This window comes from Chiloscyllium plagiosum, unplaced genomic scaffold (assembly GCF_037043375.1).
Source record: "Chiloscyllium plagiosum isolate Xiang-an unplaced genomic scaffold, Cpla_swu_hap1 HiC_scaffold_26, whole genome shotgun sequence".
Classification (NCBI taxonomy): Eukaryota; Metazoa; Chordata; class Chondrichthyes; order Orectolobiformes; family Hemiscylliidae; genus Chiloscyllium; species Chiloscyllium plagiosum.
Window position 1 is genome coordinate 54,427,445 of NW_028270164.1, and position 8,561 is coordinate 54,436,005.

Consider the following 8,561-nt stretch of genomic DNA (forward strand, 5'->3'; position numbering starts at 1 on the left):
TTCCTGTCAGTCTGTACACAGTAACAATTGTGAACTGTACACACAGTGTTCCTGTAAGCCTGTACAAAGTAACACATTGTGAACTGTACACACAGTGTTCCTGTCAGTCTGTGCACAGTAACACATTGTGAATTGTACACACAGTGTTCCTGTCAGCCTGTACACAGTAACACATTGTGAACTGTACACACAGTGTTCCTGTCAGCCTGTACACAGTAACACATTGTGAACTGTACACACAGTGTTCCTGTCAGCCTGTACAAAGTAACTCATTGTGAACTGTACACACAGTGTTCCTGTCAGCCTGTACACAGTAACACATTGTGAATTGTACACACGGTGTCCCTGTCAGTCTGTACACAGTAACACATTGTGAACTGTACACACAGTGTTCCTGTTAGTCTGTGCACAGTAACACACTGTGAACTGTACACACAGTGTTCCTGTCAGCCTGTACACAGTTACACATTGTGAACTGTACACGCGATGTTCCTGTCAGTCTGTGCACAGTAACACATTGTGAACTGTACACACAGTGTTCCTGTTAGTCTGTGCACAGTAACACACTGTGAACTGTACACACAGTGTTCCTGTTAGTCTGTACACAGTAACACACTGTGAACTGTACACACAGTGTTCGTGTCAACCTGTTCATAGTAAAACAATGTGAACTGTACACACAGTGTTCCTGACAGTCTGTGCACAGTAACACACTGTGAACTGTACACACAGTGTTCCTGTCAGTCTGTGCACAGTAACACACTGTGAACTGTAAACACAGTGTTCCTGTCAGCCTGCGCACAATAACACAGTGTGAACTGTACACACGGTGTTCCTGTCAGCTTGTACAAAGTAACACATTTTGAATGTACACACAGTATTCCTGTCAGTCTGTGCACAGTAACACATTGTGAACTGTACACACAGTGTTCCTGTCAGCCTGCGCACAGAAACACAGTGTGAACTGTACGCACAGTGTTCCTGTCATTCTGTGCACAGTAACAGATTGTGAACTGTACACACAGTGTTCCTGTCAGCCTGTGCACAGTAACATACAGTGAACTGTACACACAGTATTCCTGTCAGTCTGTGCACAGTAACACATTGTGAACTGTACACAGAGTGTTCCTGTCAGTCTGTGCACAGTAACACATTGTGAATTGTACACACGATGTTCCTGTCAGTCTGTACAAAGTAATTCACTGAATTGTACACACGGTGTTCCTGTCAGTCTGTACACAGTAACACATTGTGAATTGTACACACGATGTTCCTGTCAGCCTGTGCACAGTAACACATTGTGAACTGTACATACAGTGTTCCTGTCAGTCTGTGCACAGTAACACATTGTGAACTGTACATACAGTGTTCCTGTCAGCCTGTACAAAGTAACACATTGTGAACTGTACACACGATGTTCCTGTCAGCCTGTGCACAGAAACACATTGTGAATTGTACACACAGTGTTCCTATCAGCCTGTACAAAGTTATTCACTGAATTTTACACACGGTGTCCCTGTCAGTCTGTACACAGTAAAACATTGTGAACTGTACACGCGATGTTCCTGTCAGTCTGTGCACAGTAACACATTGTGAACTGTACAGACAGTGTTCCTGTCAGTCTGTACAAAGTAACACATTGTGAACTGTACACACAGTGTTCCTGTCAGTCTGTACACAGTAACACATTGTGAACTGTACACGCGATGTTCCTGTCAGTCTGTGCACAGTAACACATTGTGAACTGTACACACAATGTTCCTGTTAGTCTGTGCACAGTAACACACTGTGAACTGTACACACAGTGTTCGTGTCAACCTGTTCATAGTAAAACAATGTGAACTGTACACACAGTGTTCCTGACAGTCTGTGCACAGTAACACACTGTGAACTGTAAACACAGTGTTCCTGTCAGCCTGCGCACAATAACACAGTGTGAACTGTACACACAGTGTTCCTGTCATTCTGTGCACAGTAACACATTGTGAACTGTACACTCAGTGTTCCTGTCAGCCTGTGCACAGTAACACACTGTGAACTGTCCACACAGTATTCCTGTCAGTCTGTGCGCAGTAACTCACTGTGAACTGTACACACAGTGTTCCTGTCAGCCTGTACAAAGTAACACATTGTGAACTGTACACACAGTGTTCCTGTCTGCCTGTACACAGTAACGCATTGTGAACTGTACACACAGTGTTCCTGTCAGTCTGTGCACTGTAACACATTGTGAACTGTACACACGATGTTCCTGTCAGTCTGTACAAAGTAATTCACTGAATTGTACACACGGTGTTCCTGTCAGCCTGTGCACAGTAACACATTGTGAATTGTACACACGATGTTCCTGTCAGTCTGTACAAAGTAATTCACTGAATTGTACACACGGTGTTCCTGTCAGTCTGTACACAGTAACAATTGTGAACTGTACACACAGTGTTCCTGTAAGCCTGTACAAAGTAACACATTGTGAACTGTACACACAGTGTTCCTGTCAGTCTGTGCACAGTAACACATTGTGAATTGTACACACAGTGTTCCTGTCAGCCTGTACACAGTAACACATTGTGAACTGTACACACAGTGTTCCTGTCAGCCTGTACACAGTAACACATTGTGAACTGTACACACAGTGTTCCTGTCAGCCTGTACAAAGTAACTCATTGTGAACTGTACACACAGTGTTCCTGTCAGCCTGTACACAGTAACACATTGTGAATTGTACACACGGTGTCCCTGTCAGTCTGTACACAGTAACACATTGTGAACTGTACACACAGTGTTCCTGTTAGTCTGTGCACAGTAACACACTGTGAACTGTACACACAGTGTTCCTGTCAGCCTGTACACAGTTACACATTGTGAACTGTACACGCGATGTTCCTGTCAGTCTGTGCACAGTAACACATTGTGAACTGTACACACAGTGTTCCTGTTAGTCTGTGCACAGTAACACACTGTGAACTGTACACACAGTGTTCCTGTTAGTCTGTACACAGTAACACACAGTGAACTGTACACACAGTGTTCGTGTCAACCTGTTCATAGTAAAACAATGTGAACTGTACACACAGTGTTCCTGACAGTCAGTGCACAGTAACACACTGTGAACTGTACACACAGTGTTCCTGTCAGTCTGTGCACAGTAACACATTGTGAACTGTAAACACAGTGTTCCTGTCAGCCTGCGCACAATAACACAGTGTGAACTGTACACACGGTGTTCCTGTCAGCCTGTACAAAGTAACACATTTTGAACTGTACACACAGTATTCCTGTCAGTCTGTGCACAGTAACACATTGTGAACTGTACACACAGTGTTCCTGTCAACCTGTACACAGTAACACATTGTGACCTGTACACACAGTGTTCCTGTCAGCCTGTACACAGTTACACATTGTGAACTGTACACGCGATGTTCCTGTCAGTCTGGGCACAGTAACACATTGTGAACTGTACACACAGTGTTCCTGTTAGTCTGTGCACAGTAACACACTGTGAACTGTACACACAGTGTTCCTGTTAGTCTGTACACAGTAACACACTGTGAACTGTACACACAGTGTTTGTGTCAACCTGTTCACAGTAAAACAATGTGAACTGTACACACAGTGTTCCTGACAGTCTGTGCACAGTAACACACTGTGAACTGTACACACAGTGTTCCTGTCAGTCTGTGCACAGTAACACACTGTGAACTGTACACACAGTGTTCCTGTCAGCCTGCGCACAATAACACAGTGTGAACTGTACACACGGTGTTCCTGTCATTCTGTGCACAGTAACACATTGTGAACTGTACACACAGTGTTCCTGTCAGCCTGCGCACAGTAACACACAGTGAACTGTACACACAGTATTCCTGTCAGTCTGTGCACAGTAACACATTGTGAACTGTACACACAGTGTTCCTGTCAGCCTGTGCACAGTAACACACTGTGAACTGTACACACAGTATTCCTGTCAGTCTGTGCGCAGTAACTCACTGTGAACTGTACACACAGTGTTCCTGTCAGCCTGTACAAAGTAACACATTGTGAACTGTACACACAGTGTTCCTGTCTGCCTGTACACAGTAACGCATTGTGAACTGTACACACAGTGTTCCTGTCAGTCTGTGCACTGTAACACATTGTGAACTGTCCACACGGTGTTCCTGTCAGCCTGTGCACAGTAACACATTGTGAATTGTACACACGATGTTCCTGTCAGTCTGTACAAAGTAATTCACTGAATTGTACACACGGTGTTCCTGTCAGTCTGTACACAGTAACACATTGTGAATTGTACACACAGTGTTCCTGTCAGCCTGTACACAGTAACACATTGTGAACTGTACAGACAGTGTTCCTGTCAGCCTGTACACAGTAACACATTGTGAACTGTACACACAGTGTTCCTGTCAGCCTGTACAAAGTAACTCATTGTGAACTGTACACACATTGTTCCTGTCAGCCTGTACACAGTAACACATTGTGAATTGTACACACGGTGTCCCTGTCAGTCTGTACACAGTAACACATTGTGAATTGTACACACAGTGTTCCTGTCAGCCTGTACAAAGTAACACATTTTGAACTGTACACACAGTATTCCTGTCAGTCTGTGCACAGTAACACATTGTGAACTGTACACGCAGTGTTCCTGTCAGTCTGTACACAGTAACACATCGTGAACTGTACACACAGTGTTCCTGTCAGTCTGTGCACAGTAACACATTGTGAACTGTATACACTGTGTTTCTGTCAGTCTGTGCACAGTAACACACTGTGAACTGTACACACAGTGTTCCTGTCAGCCTGTACAAAGTAACACATTGTGAACTGTACACACAGTGTTCCTGTCAGCCTGTACACAGTAACACATTGTGAATTGAACACTCAGTGGTCCTGTCAGTCTGTGCACAGTAACACATTGTGAACTGTACTCACAGTGTTCCTGTCAGTCTGTGCACAGTAACACATTGTGAACTGTACACACAGTGTTCCTGTCAGTCTGTGCACAGTAACACATTGTGAACTGTACACACAGTGTTCCTGTCAGCCTGTACACAGTAACACATTGTGAATTGTAAACACAGTGTTCCTGTCAGCCTGTACACAGTAACACATTGTGAATGTACACACAGTGTTCCTGTCAGCCTGTACACAGTAACACATTGTGAACTGTACACACAGTGTTCCTGTCAGCCTGTACACAGTAACACATTGTGAATTGTACACACAGTGTTCCTGTCAGCCTGTACACAGTAACACATTGTGAATTGTACACACAGTGTTCCTGTCAGCCTGTACACAGTAACACATTGTGAACTGTACACATAGTGGTCCTGTCAGCCTGTGCACAGTAACACATTGTGAACTGTACACGCAGTGTTCCTGTCAGTCTGTACACAGTAACACATCGTGAACTGTACACACAGTGTTCCTGTCAGCCTGTACAAAGTAACACATTGTGAACTGTATACACTGTGTTTCTGTCAGTCTGTGCACAGTAACACATTGTGAACTGTACACGCAGTGTTCCTGTCAGTCTGTACACAGTAACACATCGTGAACTGTACACACAGTGTTCCTGTCAGCCTGTACAAAGTAACACATTGTGAACTGTATACACTGTGTTTCTGTCAGCCTGTACACAGTAACACATTGTGAATTGTACACACAGTGTTCCTGTCAGCCTGTACACAGTAACACATTGTGAATTGTACACACAGTGTTCCTGTCAGCCTGTACAAAGTAACACATTGTGAACTGTACACACAGTGTTCCTGTCAGCCTGTACACAGTAACACGTTATGAATTGTACACTCAGTGGTCCTGTCAGTCTGTGCACAGTAACACATTGTGAACTGTACTCACAGTGTTCCTGTCAGTCTGTGCACAGTAACACATTGTGAACTGTACACACAGTGTTCCTGTCAGTCTGTGCACAGTAACACATTGTGAACTGTACACACAGTGTTCCTGTCAGCCTGTACACAGTAACACATTGTGAATTGTAAACACAGTGTTCCTGTCAGCCTGTACACAGTAACACATTGTGAATGTACACACAGTGTTCCTGTCAGCCTGTACACAGTAACACATTGTGAACTGTACACACAGTGTTCCTGTCAGCCTGTACACAGTAACACGTTGTGAACTGTACACACAGTGTTCCTGTCAGCCTGTACACAGTAACACATTGTGAATGTACACACAGTGTTCCTGTCAGCCTGTACACAGTAACACATTGTGAACTGTACACACAGTGTTCCTGTCAGCCTGTACACAGTAACACATTGTGAATTGTACACACAGTGTTCCTGTCAGCCTGTACACAGTAACACATTGTGAATTGTACACACAGTGGTCCTGTCAGCCTGTACACAGTAACACATTGTGAACTGTACACACAGTGTTCCTGTCAGTCTGTGCACAGTAACACATTGTGAACTGTACACACAGTGTTCCTGTCAGCCTGTACACAGTAACACATTGTGAATTGTAAACACAGTGTTCCTGTCAGCCTGTACACAGTAACACATTGTGAACTGTACACACAGTGTTCCTGTCAGCCTGTACACAGTAACACATTGTGAACTGTACACACAGTGTTCCTGTCAGCCTGTACACAGTAACACATTGTGAATTGTACACACAGTGTTCCTGTCAGCCTGTACACAGTAACACATTGTGAATTGTACACACAGTGGTCCTGTCAGCCTGTACACAGTAACACATTGTGAACTGTACACACAGTGTTCCTGTCAGTCTGTGCACAGTAACACATTGTGAACTGTACACACAGTGTTCCTGTCAGCCTGTACACAGTAACACATTGTGAATTGTAAACACAGTGTTCCTGTCAGCCTGTACACAGTAACACATTGTGAACTGTACACACAGTGTTCCTGTCAGCCTGTACATTCAGGGCTCATGAAGGAGGCCCATTGTCACTATCTTCAGGGACCTCAGGAGTGGTCTGAGGAATGCTGGCCACACAACAACATTTGGAGAATGAATTAATATCAAGATGGAATGTGCCATCTCATCCCTTCCCTTTCCCGGCAGAATTTTAGAGTTCCCTGATTCACTGTGAGTGTGAATCTTAGCTTCTTGTAAAGACTCAAGGCTGACCAATCCAAAACTAGATTGCATAGGTTTAAGGTGAGAGGGGAAAGATACAAGAGAAACCTCAGGGATAAACGTTTCATGCAGAGGGTGGTGTGTGTGTGGGATGAGCTGCCAGAGGAAGTGGTGGAGGCTGTTACAATTACAACATTTAAAAGGCACCTAGATGGATATATGAATAGGAAGGGTTTAGAGGGATATGGGCCAAAAGCTGGCAAATGGGACTAGGTTACTTTTGGATATCTGGTCTGCATTGTCAAGGTGACCGAACGGTGAGGTTCTGTGTTATGCAGCGCTGCGACTGTCTGTCGTGGAATCACTGAATTTTATAGGAATCGATGTCCATTGCCTTTCTGCTCGGTTTCTGCAAAACTTCTTCCGATAATCCGCTTCCTCTACCCCTTCACATGGTTTCTCTGTGAAAGCGGTTTCTATCTCTTGCTGCCCTTGTTGCGAGTTGGGCTTTCCTGAGTGAGTGAGTCAAAGGACATTCCCCAACCTCATCTTTCGGTCTGTGCTGCTGGTTTCATACATTGAGTCCTGGCTGACCAATCTTGTTTATTTTCTTGGCATTGTATTTGTTTTGCTGGCCTGGTCTTGTCCTGTAGCTCCCTTTATCTTTCATCTTTATCCATTCACATTGTTTTTAGCTGATTTTTGTCCAGTCACACAGACACATTTGACACACCATCCATTCCCACTCACTTTGAGCTGTTGCTCCATTCAATCCTCTGCTGGTTAATTGGTCCTGATCTTCACCCTAACAACGGCAAGACTTCCACAATTAATGGTGGGGCCTTGAGTAGTGTTGTGGAACAGAGAGGGGTACATAATTCTTTGAAAGTTGCATTACAGGTAGACAGAGTGGTTAGGAAGAAGAAATGAGGACTGCAGATGCTGGAGATTATAGTTGACAACGTGGTGCTGGAAAAGCACAGCCGGTCGGGCATCATCCGAGGAGCAGGAGAAACGACGTTCCTGATGAAGGGCTTATACCCGAAACGTCGATTCTCCTGCTCCTCAGATGCTGCCCGACCGGCTGTGCTTTTCCAGCAACACTCTCTTCGATCAGGGTGGTTAAGAAGTGCTCAGTCCTTTGAGTGTCGGAGTTGGGATGTCATGTTGAGGTTTTTCAGGACATTGGTGAGGTCTCTTCTGGAACACTGTGTGCAGCTCTGGCCTCCATGCTATACGAAGGATATTATTAAACCGGAAAGAGTTCAGAAGAGATGTACCCGGGATGTTGCCGGGAATGGTGGGTTTGAGTTATAAAGAGAGGCTGGGAAGTTTTTTTCACTGGACTGTGGGAGTTTGAGATGAGCTTATAGAGGTTTATAAAATCATGAGGGACAACGATAAGGTGAATGACAAGGTCTTTTCCCTGCGGTGGGGTACTTTTTTTAAGGTGAAAGATTTTAAAATGTTGTGTGAACTGCCAGAGGAAC